A 17,572-nucleotide genomic window follows, 5' to 3' on the forward strand; every position below is an offset into this window, starting at 1 on the left:
TGGCACTGGTAAATACTTATTTTAAGAAGAAGGAGAATCATATTGTGACATATAAAGTAACCAAGATGGCGGCGCGTGCACAACGCGAGGCCCAGCGTCTCTCCAGATTTTGCGATTTAGTAGCAATTTCTCCATCAACAGCGAGTTTATTCACTCAGAACGAGCCTGCACACATCTCATACAGCCGACAAGCATTACTAGACATCGGCTACTCTCACAGATACGGGCTTTCAACAGACTTTGAACTCCCTCGGGAAATCGCCCGAACACCGCAGACCGCTGATCCAGCTCGGCCGACAGCGAGACCACAGCGCCGGCGGCGAGACCGTAAACAAAGGAGGGGGAAGCGAGGCGGCATCAGGGCTAAGCTAAGGCTAAACCCGCATCAACCATCGATTCCTAGCGTCTTCCTTGCTAATGTACGGTCTCTTGCAAACAAAATGGATGAGCTGCTGCTCCGGATAACATCACACAAACGGATTAAGGAATGTAATGTCATGATTTTTACAGAAACATGGCTCAACAACAACATTCCCAGCAGCGCCATTGAGCTCGGGGGTCGCAGTGTTTTTTGGGCGGACAGGACGGCAGAGGACTCTGGTAAGCGCAGAGGTGGAGGTCTGTGCATTTATGTTAACAACTCATGGTGCACGGACTCTACTGTTACTGAAAGTCATTGCTCTGTTCATTTAGAGTATTTGATGATTAAGTGCAGACTCTTTTATTTACCGAGAGAATTCTCAGCAATTGTTGTGACTGCAGTGTACATTCCGCCGGATGCTAATGCTAAGCTAGCTATGGAGGAACTGCATGCAGCTATCAGCAAACAGCAGTCTGTACATCCCAAAGGAGCTATTGTTGTTGCTGGAGATTTCAACCACTCCAACCTGAAATCTGTTTTACCAAAATTTCACCGCAATGTCTCCTGCTCTACCAGAGGGGACAAAATCACTGGACCAGGTATACACAAACATACCTGGGGCATACACAGCCATTCCCCTCCCCCACTTGGGTCAGTCTGATCACCTCTCTTTGTTCATGCTACCCAAATACACGCCACTGATCAAACGTGTGAAACCAGCTCTGCGGACAGTAAAGGTATGGCCAGAGGGGGCCATTCCTTCTCTACAGCTACAGTTTCAGGATACTGACTGGAACATGTTTGCCTCACAGGCCACACTGGACTTTCACACAGACATGGACATTTACACTTCATCTGTTTTGGACCATATTAACACATGCATTGACAATGTCACTACTGTCAAACACGTGAAATGCTTTCCTAATCAGAAACCATGGATGAACTCTGAAGTCCGTCTCCTGTTGAAAGCAAGAGATGCTGCCTTTAAATCTGGCAGGGCAGAGGACTACAACAGAGCCAGGGCCAACCTGAAAAGAGGCATCAGGAAAGCAAAACTCACATACAAACTCCACATAGAAGAGCACTTCCACAACTCTGACCCCAGACGCATGTGGAAAGGCATCCAGTCCATCACAGACTACAAACGCACAGCTCAACCAACCAGCAGTGCCTTCCAACCGGACGAGCTCAATCACTTTTTTGCTCGTTTTGACCAATGCACAGGACATTTCACAACAACGGACTCTTCTGCTTACAGCCCACTTTCACTCACGACAACGGACGTCTATTCAGTGTTTAGCAGAGTGGATGCACGAAAGGCAGCTGGCCTGGATGGCATACTGGGACGTGTTCTCAGAGCATGCGCTGGACAACTGGCACAGGTTTTTACTGACATTTTCAACTTGTCATTGGCCCAAGCCACAGTACCTACATGCCTGAAGACCACTACCATTATACCAGTGCCTAAGCACTCAGCTGCTGAATGCCTGAATGACTTTCGACCAGTTGCACTCATCCCCATTGCTATAAAGTGCTTTGAGAAACTGATCTTGAATCACCTCACTGCGGGCCTACCACCTACACTGGACCCACACCAGTTTGCCTATCGCCCGAACAGGTCAACAGAGGATGCAGTTTCCACAGCTCTTCATTCAGCCCTCACCCACCTGGATAAAAGCAACACGTACATTAGAATGCTGTTCATTGACTTTAGCTCTGCGTTCAATACAGTCCTCCCCACTGTACTGATCACTAAGCTCAGTGAACTGGGGATCTGCACCTCCACTTGCAGATGGATTCTGGACTTTCTCACCAACAGACCTCAATCTGTCAGGTTGGGTAACCAGGTATCCTCAACCCTTATTCTGAACACTGGCATTCCGCAGGGCTGTGTTCTGAGCCCACTGCTCTACTCCCTGTTCACCCACGATTGTGCTCCTCTGTATAACTCCAACATCTTCATCAAGTATGCAGATGACACCACCGTGGTCGGCCAGATCGACAACAACAACGAATTGGCCTACAGGAAAGAGATCCGCAATCTAGCAGCGTGGTGTGCCAACAACAACCTGGCTCTCAACGCCACAAAGACCAAAGAGCTCATTGTGGACTTTCGGAAATCCAACAGCAGGAGACATCTACCTGTCAGCATCAATGGAACTGAGGTAGAACGAGTCTCCAGCTTTAAGTTCCTGGGAGTTCACATCTCAGAGGATTTGACATGGCAGCAGAACACTTCAGCTCTGGTAAAAAAAGCACAACAGCGCCTGTACTTCTTGAGAAGTCTCAAGAAGTCTCATCTGTCCCCTGGGATTTTAATGAGCTTCTACCACTGCATCATTGAGAGCATCCTGACCAACTCCATCACCGTATGGTACGGAGGCTCTACTGTGAGTGAACGGAAAGCCCTGCAAAGGGTGGTCAAAACCGCCCAACGCATCACTGGCACCCAACTACCTGCCATTGAGCACCTTCACCACAGCAGATGTCTGCGCAGAGCTCACAACATTATCAAGGACTCTTCACATCCCAGTCACAAACTGTTTAACCTCCTTCCATCACGAAGGAGATACAGGAACTTGCGCACCAGAACCAGCAGGTTCAGGGACAGATTTTTTCCATCCACCATCACACTACTGAACTCTACACTACACCGCTAAATCACCACAAAACAAACACAAAACAAACACTGTATATAACCTATATGTATATGCTATACATGTACATATTACATAGTATATATTTTACTCCTCATTACATCTGCACTATTTTTATCCTTGTATACTTATATCATTACTGTACATTCTGCCCAACATTTCATTCATTTGTGTATATAACCTGTGTGTGTATATATATTTACATATATATATATATATATATATATATATATATATATATATATATATATATATATATATATATATATATATATATATATATATTTATATATAGTAGACTGTTTATTCGACTTGCCTTTGTATTTATTTACTCCACATATGTTTACATATCACTGTAACTTGCTGTAAATATGCCATATATTTATTTGCACTTTTGCACGACTGCTACATTTTCCACTTCTGGTAGATGCCAAACTGCATTTTGTTGCTATGTACCTGTACAATGCAATGACAATAAAGTTGTATCTATCTATATATCTATCTATAAGAGTGGAGAAAGGTGCACACAGGAGGACTATGTTCTATGCAGGAGATGCAACCTGAAAGAGATTGGAGACTGTAAGGTAATGGCAGGGGACAGTGTAGCTAAACAACTTTGAATGGTGGTCTGTAGGATGGCTTTGGAGGTAAAGAAGAAGAAGAGAGTGAAGATTGAAAAAAGAATAAGATGGTGGAGACTGAAGGAGAAGACTGCAGTGTAAGGTTCAGGAAACAGGTCAGACAGGGGCTCAGTGGTGGTGAAGAGGTGCTGGATGATTGGGCAACTACTGCAGTAGTGATCTCTGATCTTGCCTCTATACAGGCTGGCACGGCAGATCCTCCTGTGTTCCAAGAGGAAACTGCTTTTATTGAGGGCTGTCTACATCCCAGGATATTTAAATCGAAGAACAGATTACCCTTTCGAGGCAAGGCCCAAACCCCGGGGAATAGAAGCTCCACCCAGAGGTGGTGGAGGATATATGGCGGAGGTTTTACAGGGCACAGGTGGATCTGTTTGCGACTCAAGAGACATTGCACTGTCTTCTCTGGTTGTCCCTCACCCACCCAGCCCCCTTGGCGCTGGATGCCATGGTACAGATGTGGCTGAGGCTACGCTTGTATGCCTTTCCCCCTATGGCACTGCTTTCGGGAGGTCTGGAGAGAGTTTCCCGGGAGGAGTCCATCTCCTCCTGTAGGCACCACGATGGCCAGGCAGACCATTGTTCACTGACCTGGTGTCCCTCCTTGAGGAACCTCCTTGGGAAATTCCTCCCAGGAGGGATTTCCTCTCTCAGGTGGGGGGTACTCTGGTTCACCCCCACCCAGAGTTGTGGAGGCCTCTATGAGGAGGTGGTATGCCACTAAATGGTGCTTGTTCACTGTGTGTTGTGGTGCAAGCACCACTAATTGGACCCAGTCAACTGCAGGGTTGGTTCATTGCTAAAGTTACTGCAGACCCTATAGGGTTACATGTCCACTATTGCGACTTATTGTGTCACTGTCGTTGGGTACACCCCCTTTTGTGACACACTTCCTGCGCGGCACCCAGAGGTCAAGGCCCGGGACGCGACCCAGAGTGCCTGTGTGGGACTTGGTCGTCGTGCTGGCAGCTCTGTCTGAGCCCCCCTTCGAGCCATTGGCCGAGGTGGCCCTTAGGTATCTGTCTATTAAGACTGCTTTCCTTCTGGCTATATCCTCACAGAAGAAGGTTTGGGACCTACAAGCTCTTTCTGTGGCCAAGTCTCTCCTGGAGTTTACTCCTGGCATGGCCAGTGCCTTCCTTTGACCTGTCGTGCTGCAGGCATTCTACCTTACTCCTTTTCAAGCCCCTGACCAGGAGAAACAAAGCCGATAACCACAGGACGAGTCCGTGGAGGAAGTCAGAGCAGCTGTTTGTCTGCTATCGCCCCTATTAGAAAGGGTTTCCTGCCAACAAGCAGACTCTGAGTAGGTAGATTGTCGATGTTTTTTCATCTTCATATGAGTCCTCTGGTCTCCCAATTCCTTTTGTGGATCAAGGCTCACACCACTCAGAGTGTGGCGGCCGCTACGGCCTGGCCCACTCCAGGACATTTGCAATGCTGCGGACTCTTCCACCCCACTGAACTTGGTCAGGATCTATGACCTTGACCTCAGAGCCACTCCTCTTTCCTGTGCTCTGGATGTGCTCTCACACACTAGGCAAGGACTGGTCAATGTGGCATGATTGGACTTTTGTTCCCAAAGCGTTGCGACGCAGCTCAAGTTCCTGAAAGGTAAACTTTTTAGGTAACCTTAGTTTCCTGAGGGAACGAGATGCTGCATCTTCAAGCCGCACTCCCTGCATCCCTGCCGCACTTCCCTTCTCATTTGCAGAAGCTAGCGTCGGCTCCATCGCGTGCGCATTTTATAGCTTCCTGGTCGCATTTCATAGCTTTCGCGTCTTGCCGTTGATTACACACGTGATTTAGAGTGTGAATAATGCGGACGCATTCCCAAAGTGTTGCGATGCAGCGTTTTGCATCCTTTGGGAACTACTACTACATATGTCACACATGTTTCCAGTTTGGAGTGGTAATGGACAGGTTGACGGACGAGGTCAGATCGGAGTTTTGTGTTTGTGGATGATATTGTGATTTGTGGTGAGAGTAGGGAGCAGGTTGAGAAGAGCCTGGAGTGGTGGAAGTACATGCTGGAGAGGAAGGGAATGAAAGTTAGTAGGAGTATGACAAAGTACATGTGTGTGAATGAGAGGGAGGGCAGTGGAGTGGTGCGGTTCCAGGGAGAAGAGGTGGAGGAGTTTAAGTACCTGAGATCAACAGTGAAGAGTAATGGAAAGTGTGTTAGAGAAGAAAGAAAGTGTGAAGAAATGAGTACAGGCATTGTGGAGTGGGTGGAGAAGAGTGGCAGAAGTGATTTGTGATAAAAGCGTATCTGCAAGAGTGAAAGAGAAAGTTTATAGAACTGCAATGAGACCGGCTATGTTGTATGGTTTAGAGACAGTGGCATTGACTAAAAGACAGGAGGTGGAGCAGCCAACAAAAGAAGAAGGACTAATATGTCTTAACTCACTAACTTTTTTGTATTATTTTAAATCAATGTTGACTGCTATTACAGTTAGTTCGTAAATTTTAATAGCAGCGTTCAAACCTAACAAAAGGTTGTTGTTTTTTGAGGATCATGATCAAGTATCAGTCTACTAGATTAATTAATATATTTAAATAAAAGGTTTTGATTTAAGACACAGACAAACAAGGCTGTTTTGGTTATGATTTACCATCTGGAGGCCACTTAATCTTTCAGGTGTATAGGTATGCAAGCAAAAATGTGAACAATGGCACTTGTATAGCAACTCATTGCATATATAAGTGCAGTAAGATTTAATAATATTTTTACCTATAGATGTAAATGTGTGTGTATGGTGCCCTGAAATGGACTGCCAAAGGTAAATTCCTCTCATGTTCAGCAATGTTTTTATATATGACCCCAATTCTAAAAAAGTTGTGAAACTGTACAAAACGTCAATAAATCATCAAATGAAATCTCATAAACTCATATTTTATTTTTAAATAAAACATATAAATCATAGCAAACATTTAAACTGAGTACCATTTTAAAGGGGAAAAAAAATAGGTCATTTTGAATTTAATTGCCAACAAAACAAAAGGCTGGAAGAAACATATAGAGGGACATTGCAAACTATTAGATTAAAAATAATCATTAACATGATTGTGTATAAAAAGAACATCTTAGAGTCAGTCTCTCAGAAGTAAAGATAGGCAGATGATCACAATTATGGAAAAAAAAGTGTCTACAAATCGTTGAACAATTTCAGAATAATGTTCCTCAACATCAAATTGTGAAGTCTTGGAATATCACATCAGTTACAATATGTTAAATCATCAAAAGATTCTGCAATCTCGGTGCACAAAGAAAGTGGTCAATTGTTAATATTGGATGCCCATCCTCTTCTTCTTCTTCTTTCGGCTGCCCCCATTAGGGGTCGTCACAGGGGATTATCCCCCCTGTCCTCTACATCTGCCTCTTCTAAGCCAACTACCTGCATGTCCATCCTGCACCACCCTCACATACTTTTCTGCCACACCTGACTGCCTTATACAATATCATAACTCCTCTATCGGCCTCTCTGCCTGGCCAATCGATATAAATCCTTTTCTCCTTTCTTAGTGTCCAACTTCTCATACAGCTCCTCATATGCCTTTTCCTTGGCTTTTGCCACATCCCTCTTTAACTGCTGCCGTATCTCCCTGTACTCCTGCCTACTTTTCTCATCACTCTGTCGATCCCAATCCTGTTTTGCCAACCTCTTTCTCCTTATGATTTCCAGCACTTAAACATTCCACCACAACAACTCTTTGTCTTCCTTTCTATTTCCAGATTTCACACCAAGTCCCTTTCTAACTGTCTCCCTAATTGTACTTACAATCTCCAACAGGTTGCATCTCCTACATAGAACATAGCCCACCTGTGTGCACCTTCGTCCAGGTTTATATGTCACCCTATGCTCCTCCTTCTTCTTAAAATAAGTATTCACCACTGCCATTTTCATCTGTATAGCAAAACCTACCACCATCTGCCCTTCCACATTCCTCTCCTTAAAGCCATACCTACCCATCACCTCCTCATCACCTCTGCTCCCTTCACCAACATGCCCATTAAAGTCTGTCCCAACCACCAATCTTTCATTCCTAGGTACACCTTCTACCACTTCATCTAGCTCACTCCAGAATATTTCCTTCTCCTCCATTTCACAACCCACCTGTGGAGCATAGGCACTGATGACATTTATCATTACCCCTTTAAATTCCAGCTTCACGTTCATCACCCTATCAGAAACTCTCTTCACATACACTACACTCTTACTAAACTCTTCCTTCAGAATCACCCAAGTACCCACCCGAACCTCCTCTATCCTACACTTCTATATATACATACATAAACTAGAATAATACTAGATATTTTTTGTTAGTTTCTATGCCTTTTCATTGGTTTGTTCTTGAAATGGGAGGGGTATATTCACTTTTGTGAGATACTTTGTGTTTTAATACAGTGTGGAATTTGCGCAGTATTTAGTTTGTTTACTCTGTTACACTTAATTGTACTGCTGACAGGAATACCTAGCCTAGGTTCATCTAAACTACTGGCAGTGATTTTATTATTTATTGATTTTTTTTTTTTTTGGTCAAAATCTCTGGTAGAAAATATAATTTCAGGTTGTGTCTCTTATTGCACAATCCAGACTCTAATGTAATGTAAATGCAAATCAGAATGCCTAAAAAGTAATGACATCAACAGTGTAGTGGCAGGAGTTTTAGTTAAGTGTAAAATAAAAAAGGAAAGAAAATTAAAAGAAAGTAAAATCAAATCAATATTTGGTGTGACCAGCCTTTGCCTCCAAAACATTAATTATTTTCTGTATACTTGCACACATTTTTTTTAAGGAACTCAGGTAGATTGTTCCAAACATCTTGGGAAACTAACCACAGATATTTTGTGGATATAGTATGTCTCAAAACCTTTTGTAATCCTAGACAGACTCAATGATGTTGATGATGTTGTTGTCAAGGACTTTGTTCTTCTATATTCTGAAGATAGTTCTTAATGATTTTGGCTGTGTGTTTGGGTTCGTTGTCCTGCTGCAAAATAAATTTGGGCCAAGACGTCTCCCTGATAGTATTTCATGATTGATATTGATATAAAAAAACTTTGTGGTTTGTGGTACAACATACTCAATATCAATAAATAACTAACATTCATCCATTATTCTCTAGTTTCTCCTTCTCTCTCCCTGATTGGCTGTGGGTATGTGGAGTAAGCTATAGGAAATGGACAATTTGCAGATGGAAGGATATGTAAATAAATGTTTCATTTTCTGCTTAGAAGAACATACTTTCAACTAAGATAGGTCTTCATTCAAAACTTTAATAAAAAGATTAGCAAAAGTCTGCCCATCATACAAGTAAAGACAGAAAGTAAGGTCAGCCCTTGTTTGTTTGCACTTATCTGTAGGATTCCAGAAAAATCTTTCATATTTGGCTTTGTGTGCTTAAAAACTACAAGTCTCTTTAGGGACTTATGGATAAAGTAAAAAATAAAATACTTTTTAACATGACATTGGGTTCATTGATGCAGGTATTATTATCTATTATAATCATGCAGGTATTATATAATTATATACATAACAGCATTCTGACACAGTTCAATAGCAACCCAGACAGATTCTGTCAGGTGGTGTAGCCTCTGCCTAAGTAACCTCTAGTGACCACCTTCACCGGGAAGAAGGATACACAAACTGTCACTCAAAGCTGCTTGACTGCATTTAATTAACTTGCTTAAATGTCAATAGTGAGGAGTTCGACTTCAAAATTCTCTCCCTTACTTTTCCTCACTGTAGCGAGAGAACACATTGATAAGAACATGAAGCCGACATGAAATATGTCGACACTAATACAATACATCTAGTTTGACAGTATAATCAGTTTAAAATGCTGACAACCAAAATCCCATAGCACTTGCCTTGAGAGAGGTTTAGCAAAAATGTTTGTTTTTACTTTCTCGGCACGAGCTCGGGGATGCTTTAGTATGATATCTATATTATCCTCAGCAACAGATGGCACCAAATGAAAACTGTGCCATCATGGAAAACTTGGGCAGACAGCAATCTTTAAGCTCGGCTTGTGTGAGAGCACAGTGCCTATTCCTCAGGCCCTGGAGTGGGTATCCATCACCAAGGCAAGCTGTTGAGCATGTCACCCTGCTGTGTGGGTATCAGCCCAGACATTTGAGTTGTTCTTCTGCACACTATTGCCATGAGCTTCACCATCCCTCATTCTGTTTTGGTTCAAAGCAACAGTGCAGTTTAAAATGATTGGAATGTCATTTCGCTGAATTCTGATGGATTAATTATAACTATGGAACATAATCAAGAGTTATTATTAATTATTATATTATATTATATTACTATTAATTATTAATATTAGGAAATGTCCAATGATAGTAAAAAACAGATGGTTGAAACGTCGGCCTTGGTATCAAGAGCAGAAATATTGTTAACTGAAAAACATATTAAACATAAAAAAATTAAATAATTGAAACTGAACATTTTTAAAGTAAGTGACTTTTCTGCTCACCATGGATGCAAAGAGAGATAATTCGAATTAAATTTACAGTCACTATGGCCATTCTTTTTTATTTGTTCATTATTTTTTGTTAAATGCGAGAGACTTTGGCTGTCTTTTTGTTCAATAGTTTTAATCATCTGTGTAAATAAAAAAAAAAAATAATAAAATTAAAAAATAAAAGATATTTAAACCTTTACTAACATTCTGAAAAATAAGTACAAATTTCTGCACAAACTGTATAGTTATTTTCTTTATCTTTATTTGTTCATTTTATTATTTAAATTTTACTAGTTTTTAAACTTTTTTTTTTTTTTTTTAAAGCACCGACACACCATGATAAATTCCTTGTACATGCAACAAATGATACTTGGCAAGAAAGTTAAATCCAATTCAGATTTAAATATAAAATAATAAAGACAAATCTAAATGGAATAAAGGGAAATATTTTAAACAGCCTTTAACACTTTAATGAAGTAATAGCTATGTACATTATACATTGATCTGGCATAACATTAAGACCGGTAAAGTGAATAACACTGATTATCTCTTCATCATGGCACTTGTTAGTGAGTGGGATTTTTTAGGCAGCAAGTGAACATTTTGTCCTCAAATATGATATGTTAAAAGCAATAAAAATTGTCAAGCGTAAGGATTTGAGTGAGTTTGATGAGGGCCAAATTATGACGGCTTGGTCAGAGCATCTCCAAAACTGCAGCTCTTGTGTTATGTTCCCTGTCTACAGTGCTCAGTATCTATCAAAAGTAGTCCAAGGAAGGAACAGTGACAGGGTCATGGGTGGCAAAGACTTATTGATGCACATGGGGAGTGAAGGCAGTCCTGTGTTGTCCGAGCTCGAACAGACGAGCTACTGTGGCTTAAGTTGCTGAAAAAGTTAAAGCTGTTATTGCTTGATGGATCAGGGCTGTTTTGGCAGCAAAAGGGGAACCAACACAATATTAGGTAGGCGACCATAAAGTTATGCCTTATGAGTGTCTGTTACACACAGACACACATATGATGAGAATTTAAAGAACGCTTATCCAGAGAAGTCATCATCCAGAGCCATTTACAATTATGTAATTTATACACCTGATACAACTGGTGTCAGAGAACCACGTTCCATGCCTTCCCTCAACACTTCGCATGCCCACAGCACCTCTCCATCATACTTAGTACGTGCACCTGGCGCTCATCTCCACTCATCCCTATTTAAGGTCCGCCCTTCCTCAAAGCCCTTGTCTGTTTTATAGTTTACGCTAGGGAACGTTCATGGACTTACTCCTAGTGGAACTAACCTTCCGTTGGACTTTACCTTTCTAAGGATTATACGGATTTGTTGCACTTTACCTTTTTAAAGGACATAACTGATTCTATGGACTTTGTCGGTACTGTGGATGCTTTCTGTGTCTATCGAGACATTCTGGATCTTACCCTGCTCCAAGTACGGCTAGTATCTATTTGGGTGGATTCTGTGTATAATCATTAAAACCTCATTCTATGTCACATCTGTTTCGGCTAAGTTTCTCCAGCCTGACATAAGCTCCAGAACCCGAACCCATGCAGGTAAGTTCTCAAAGGCTGTCTAAGAAGGAGAGAGAGCGTCATCTGGTGGCAGGGGTGTGCCTATACTGTGGAAAGCGAGGACATCTCTTCGCACAATGTTCTGCCCAATCTCCACGCCCAGCGGTAAGTACCGCTTAACCCCAGCAAAACAGAACTGCTGGTCATGCCAGGTGATTCATCTCCAGGTCAAACTCTACGAATAACTCTTCATGACTCTCTGCTCTCCCCTTCAGCCACTGCTTATAAATTCGGGGTAACTATGGACAATGAACTTTCCTTCTTCTCACATGTCGCTAATGTGGCTTAATGTGGTTCCTGTCGATTTCTTCTCTACAGCATCCGAGGGTTTCGACCATTTCTGTCCTCACAGGCTGCCCAGGTGCTTTTTCATTTTTTTTTTCATTTTTAAGACTGGACTACTGCAACTCTCTGCTGGCAGGTCTTCCTCTAAATGCTATTCGTCCACTGCAAATGATCCAAAATGCAGCTGGATGACTTGTGTTCAATTGGCCCAAGTTCTCCCACACCACCCCACTGCTGCGCTCCCTTCACTGGCTTCCAGTAGCGCCACATATCAGATTCAAAACACTGATGCTTGCCTACAAGGCCAAAAATGGACCAGCACCATCTTACTTCAGAGACCTCATCACATCTCACATTGCACCATGCTGTCTGAGATCCTCCAGCACTGCTCAACTGGTACCACCGTCTTTAAGAATGAGAGGGAAGTATACTTTAAGGCTCTTCTCTGTTCTGGCACCGAGGTGGTGGAATAAACTTCCCCTAGATGTCCATACAGCGGAGTCCCTAGCTATCTTCAAGCCACGATTGAAGACCAACCTCTTCCTGAAACACTTAAATTAGCACTTTTCAAGTTTGCTTTGTAGAATTTAAGAGTTATATTTATATTAGGTTTGTAATCTTGCGTACCAGGGTAGATTTATTCATTGCTAGAGACTCAAAGCACTTTTGTACGTCACACTGGATAAGGGTGTCTGCCAAATGCCGCAAATGTAAATGTAAATGTACCGTAAATTTCCCTACCAATATCTTACATATGTCCAAGCTTTCATTTACCCTTCTTACCCGCTGTGGATACGTCCAACAGGCCCTCCAGCAGGCTTATTTGTGGAGAAAAAGGACGGAGGCCTTCAGCCATGCGTTGATTACCGGAACCTAAATGCCCAGATCTCACCACTCCCGTATCCGCTCCCACTAGTCCCGGCCGCGCTGAAAGATCTGCAAGGAGCACGCGTTTTCACCAAGCTGGACTTATGGAGTGCATACAACCTCGTGCGCATTCGCAAAGGGGACGAATGGAAGACCATCTTCATCACCCCCGCCGGTCACTACGAATACCGGGTCATGCCGTATTGCCTGTCAATATCTCCGGCCGTATTCCAGAACTTCATGAACGAGGTGTTTCGACCCTTTCTTCACAAGTTTGTGATAGTATATATAGATGACATCTTCATCTTCTCCTGGACACCACAAGGACATCGTGACCGGTGATCAGGTGATTCAGGTCTTTGAGCTGTTGCGCAAACACCACCTCTAGCTCAATCTCCCCAAGTGCGAGTTTCATTGCTGTCATCAATTGTGAAGGCGGTACGGGATTGTCCGCTCCCCACCTCTGTAAAGGAGCTACAAAGATTCCTGGGGTTTGCAAACTTTTACGGCTGGTTCATCCATGGGTTCAGCCTAGTAACAACTCCGCTAACTTCCCTACTCAGAGGGAAGGCAAGAACACTCTCCTGAAGGCTGAGGAGGCGTTTAAGGAATTGCGAATAGAAGGTTTTGCGTCGCCTTTCCTTCTATGCCACCCGTATCCAAAACTCCAGTTTGTGGTGGCAGGGGCCGCTCTATCCAAGTATTTAGGGAATCCAGCTCGGCTCCGTCTCTGCGCCTTCTTCTTTAAGAAGTTGTCCCTGGCCGAACAGAACTATGACATCGGGAACCAGGAACTCCTCGCTAACAAACTAGCGCTAAAATGTCAACACTGGCTCGAGGGAGCGATGCATCCATTTACGGTTATCACCGACCACAAAAATCCCCAATACCTCCCTGAAGCGAAAAGGTTAAACCCCAGGCAGGCACGATGGGCCCTGTTCTTCATCCGGTTCCATTATACCATCTCCATTATACCAATGGAAAGGCGGACGCTCTCTCCCACGTCTATGGACTGGATGAGCCCCCCGATCCTGAACCGATTATTTCTCCCAAAGTGTTCATATGCCCAATCACCTGGGACCTAGAGTAGGGGATCCACCCGGTTGCACGACAGGAGCCATTTCCCCCAGGGTGCCCGGAGGGTTGAACCTTCGTCCGCAAAACCTGTCGGCCAGTTCTGTTAAAGGCGGTGCATTTAGTTCCTGGGTTGGGCCATCCAGGTCAAAGAAGAACTCTCCTCCTGACTCAAGTTCGGTATTGGTGGCCAGGAATGGGCAGGGAGGTTGCTCATTATGTTCAGAGTTGCACCGTCTGTGCCATGTCAAAAACCCCACGACACTTGCCCATGGGCAAGCTGGTCCCTTTGCCTATCCCACATCGGCTCGGCTCCCGGTTGGAGGGTTACACCTGCATTCTTCAAGGCCTGCCGCTTTATTCCTAACCTTCTAACCTTCTGTTGGACTTTACCCTTCTAAGAATTTTACGGATTCGTTGGACTTTACCTTTCTAAAGGACATTACTGATTCTATGGACTTTGTCGGTACTGTGGATGCTTTCTGTGTCTCTCGAGACATTCTGCATCTTACCCTGCTCCCGGGAACAGCTAGTATCTATTTGTGTGGATTCTGTGTTTAATCATTAAAACCTTGTTCTGTCACGTCGGTTTCGGCTAAGTTTTTCCAGCCTGACACCTGGTCAGGTTGTAAAGGCCCCAGAAAGCAGTTACCCAAGCCTTTTTTTTGGGGGGGGGAATGCCTTGTATGTTTCACTGAGCATTAATTTGCCACATTTTTTACTGTTATATTTGCTTTTTATTCAGTTTGCAAACCCAGCATTTTTTAAGAAATTAAAAACATAATTTTTATGTATAACGTGTTAACAGTTTGTAAAAGGTCTGCAGTGAAGGTGCTTCATCAGCGTTATTAATTACACTTCATTTTGTAAGCAGGAAAATAATTCATGCATCTCATAAAAAGCATACTCCTTATTGAGAAAACTATACTTCTACTTTATTACTACTACTTTTAGAATTAGGTTTGTTTTTCAAACATGTCTTTTTGAAACTGATCTACACATTTATTGTTAAAACACACTATATATCAGCACCATGAAGCATATCATTTGGCAGAAAATCACACTTGGAATGTGTGTTCAATTACAACTACGCTGTGTTGCTCTTTTGATAGAAAAGGCCCAGGTGTATAGCTGTTCGGTGATGGCGAATAATAAAAGCACACATGAATAAGACTGAATTGAATTGAATTGCACTGTTGAGGGCTGTATCATGTTGGCAGAGTAAAAGTGTTAGCAATCTGTTTGATTGGGGGTTTTGGAGGTTGTTGGATTTCATTCATCTTTGTGTTTTATTGTCTTAGTGCCATGACAGCACAATGCCCTTGCGAGTCTTTGATGATAAAGAAATAAAAAGAAAGGTAAATAGGAAGACTCCCTGCTGAACACATTTGGTGTAATAAAAACCAAGATGCTTCGGGGCTTAGTGGATTGTAAAAATGAAATGAATAATTGAATAAATAAATAAATAAATAAATAAATAAATAAATAAATAAATAAATAAATAAATGGACCCCCTGATAATCTGTCTTTTTAGATTTAAAATGTAAGTGGGTGTGGCCTGGACATAAAGGGATTTGTATGTAGTTATTATTTATTTTTATTATTTATAATTAATAATTTTTAACTCTATTTGTATTTGTTTTTTCTGTAATTTATCTGTTAATTCTGAGCGATTTTTTTATGCTTCATACTTAAGATGTATCATGGTTATATATCACAAGAATAACTATAGATGCAAAAAAGTGAGTGAGTGCTTTATATAAAATATTTGTCTTGGAATAGATTACAAATTTTACCAAATTTAAAACTTAAAAAAAAAAAAAGGTGAAAATGTTTACAAAAAAAACCCTATTATACTAGTATTATGTATAATTAGTAGAGATGTTAATATTTATATATGTTAATATAACAACTCTGTTGTTATATGAATATACATAAAAATATATATAAAATGTAAATTCATTTTAACAGCTTTCACTTATTTTTATTAATATGCGATTAATGCAGTGCACATTTCTGTTTGACCATATTTATAAAAACTGTATATAAACATAAAAGAGGTGAAATTAAAACTTTCAATGCAAAACATTTCTTCAGGACGTCCTTTCTTTAATCAGATACAAAAAAATTATAATTACTGAAAAATAATTTGTAATCAATAAACAATTGTTTTGAGTCTCAACATAGTCTGGAAATGTTCCGTTTGCATTGTACAGTAATGTGATTAAAATGTTTTATTGATAAAATATTTACTTTAATTTTTTTTTTTCCATTAATTTAATTTAATTAGTTACATTTGTGCCAATTTAATTGATTACTCAAGTTAATCAATATGCTAAAAAGTCTATTGCATTGATTAGATTTATTCTATTTATTTTTCTTTAATTTATTTATTCTATTATATTTTTTATTAAATATTATTTTATATATTATTTAACCAAACATTACATTTTTTATTTATTTAAAATATAAACTGTTCAAATTGATGTTTACAAATGTTAATTATAATAAACTGTGTCGTCATAATTTTGTTTTAAAATGTATTTATGTAATTGTTTACATGTATGTATTTTTAATGTTTTGTACTTATTTTAGCCCTATTTCCCTTTCCCTAAGTGGTTTTTCCACTTGTCAGGCCGCTATTGTAAATAAGAACCTGTTCTTAATGACTTGCCTGTAAAAAATAAAGGAAAGGAAAAAAAAATAAATAAATTGCCAAGCAATGTTATGTTTTTGTCTTTTTGAATGAATTTCTTCCCCCCAAATGTACCAAAATTGAAACAGACTGTGACTTAAAAACCGAGGTACATTTTGTGTACTGCTACACCCCTAAGATAGATAGATAGATAGATAGATAGATAGATAGATAGATAGATAGATAGATAGATAGATAGATAGATAGATAGATAGATAGATAGATAGATAGATAGATAGATAGATAGATAGATAGATAGATAGATAGATAGATAGATAGATAGATAGATAGATATTCTGTTGGCTTACCTGTTATTATTTCTTTCACAAATTTTGGAAAGTAATGCAAATTGCCCCACCCTACTCCTAAACTAATATCTTTAAACATTGACATTATGCAGGTCAATAAACATGTTGTTCTTCAGTGACTATGTACTATTTGTAAAACCTGAACCAAGTCCCAGCACAGCTGCTGTGCTGTTTTAGCAATTGCTGATTTTTTTTTCAAGCAAATTAGTGGGTGAAGCTGCCACCTAGCTGTCCTAAAATAACATAGTGTGACTTTATAATCATAGACTTGAAACTTTCACAAGATAAGTTGGAAATTACAATGCTATAGTGCAATTTGTCATCATATCTGCATAATACATGAAGTCGCACAAGCACAGCTTTATTTCCATGCTTTATGTTACACTTCTTTTTGATAATGCGCACTCTCTCTCTCTCTCTCTCTCTCTCTCTCTCTCTCTCTCTCTCTCTCTCTCTCTCTCTCTCCCTGATACCATTTTTAATAAAGTACTTCCACTAAGTGTGACGACAAATGCATCCAGGGACAGCAATACTCATCAGTTATGTTAACTGAAGCTTGTACAAGAGCTAAATTATGGAGGTCTGTCTTCAGTCCCTAGCTTCTTGTAGTGGCTCAATGGTGT

At 40.9% G+C, this 17,572-nt stretch overlaps 1 protein-coding gene across 7 annotated transcripts in view; it reads left to right on the plus strand.

Annotated features, from left to right (window-relative positions):
* naaladl2 (N-acetylated alpha-linked acidic dipeptidase like 2) overlaps positions 1-17,572 on the plus strand; it is a 318,477-nt gene that overhangs the window by 126,806 nt on the left and 174,099 nt on the right. The gene's annotated exons all lie outside the window — the stretch shown is intronic.

This window comes from Silurus aristotelis (genome assembly GCF_946808225.1).
Source record: "Silurus aristotelis genome assembly, chromosome: 13".
In the NCBI taxonomy this organism is placed as follows: Eukaryota; Metazoa; Chordata; class Actinopteri; order Siluriformes; family Siluridae; genus Silurus; species Silurus aristotelis.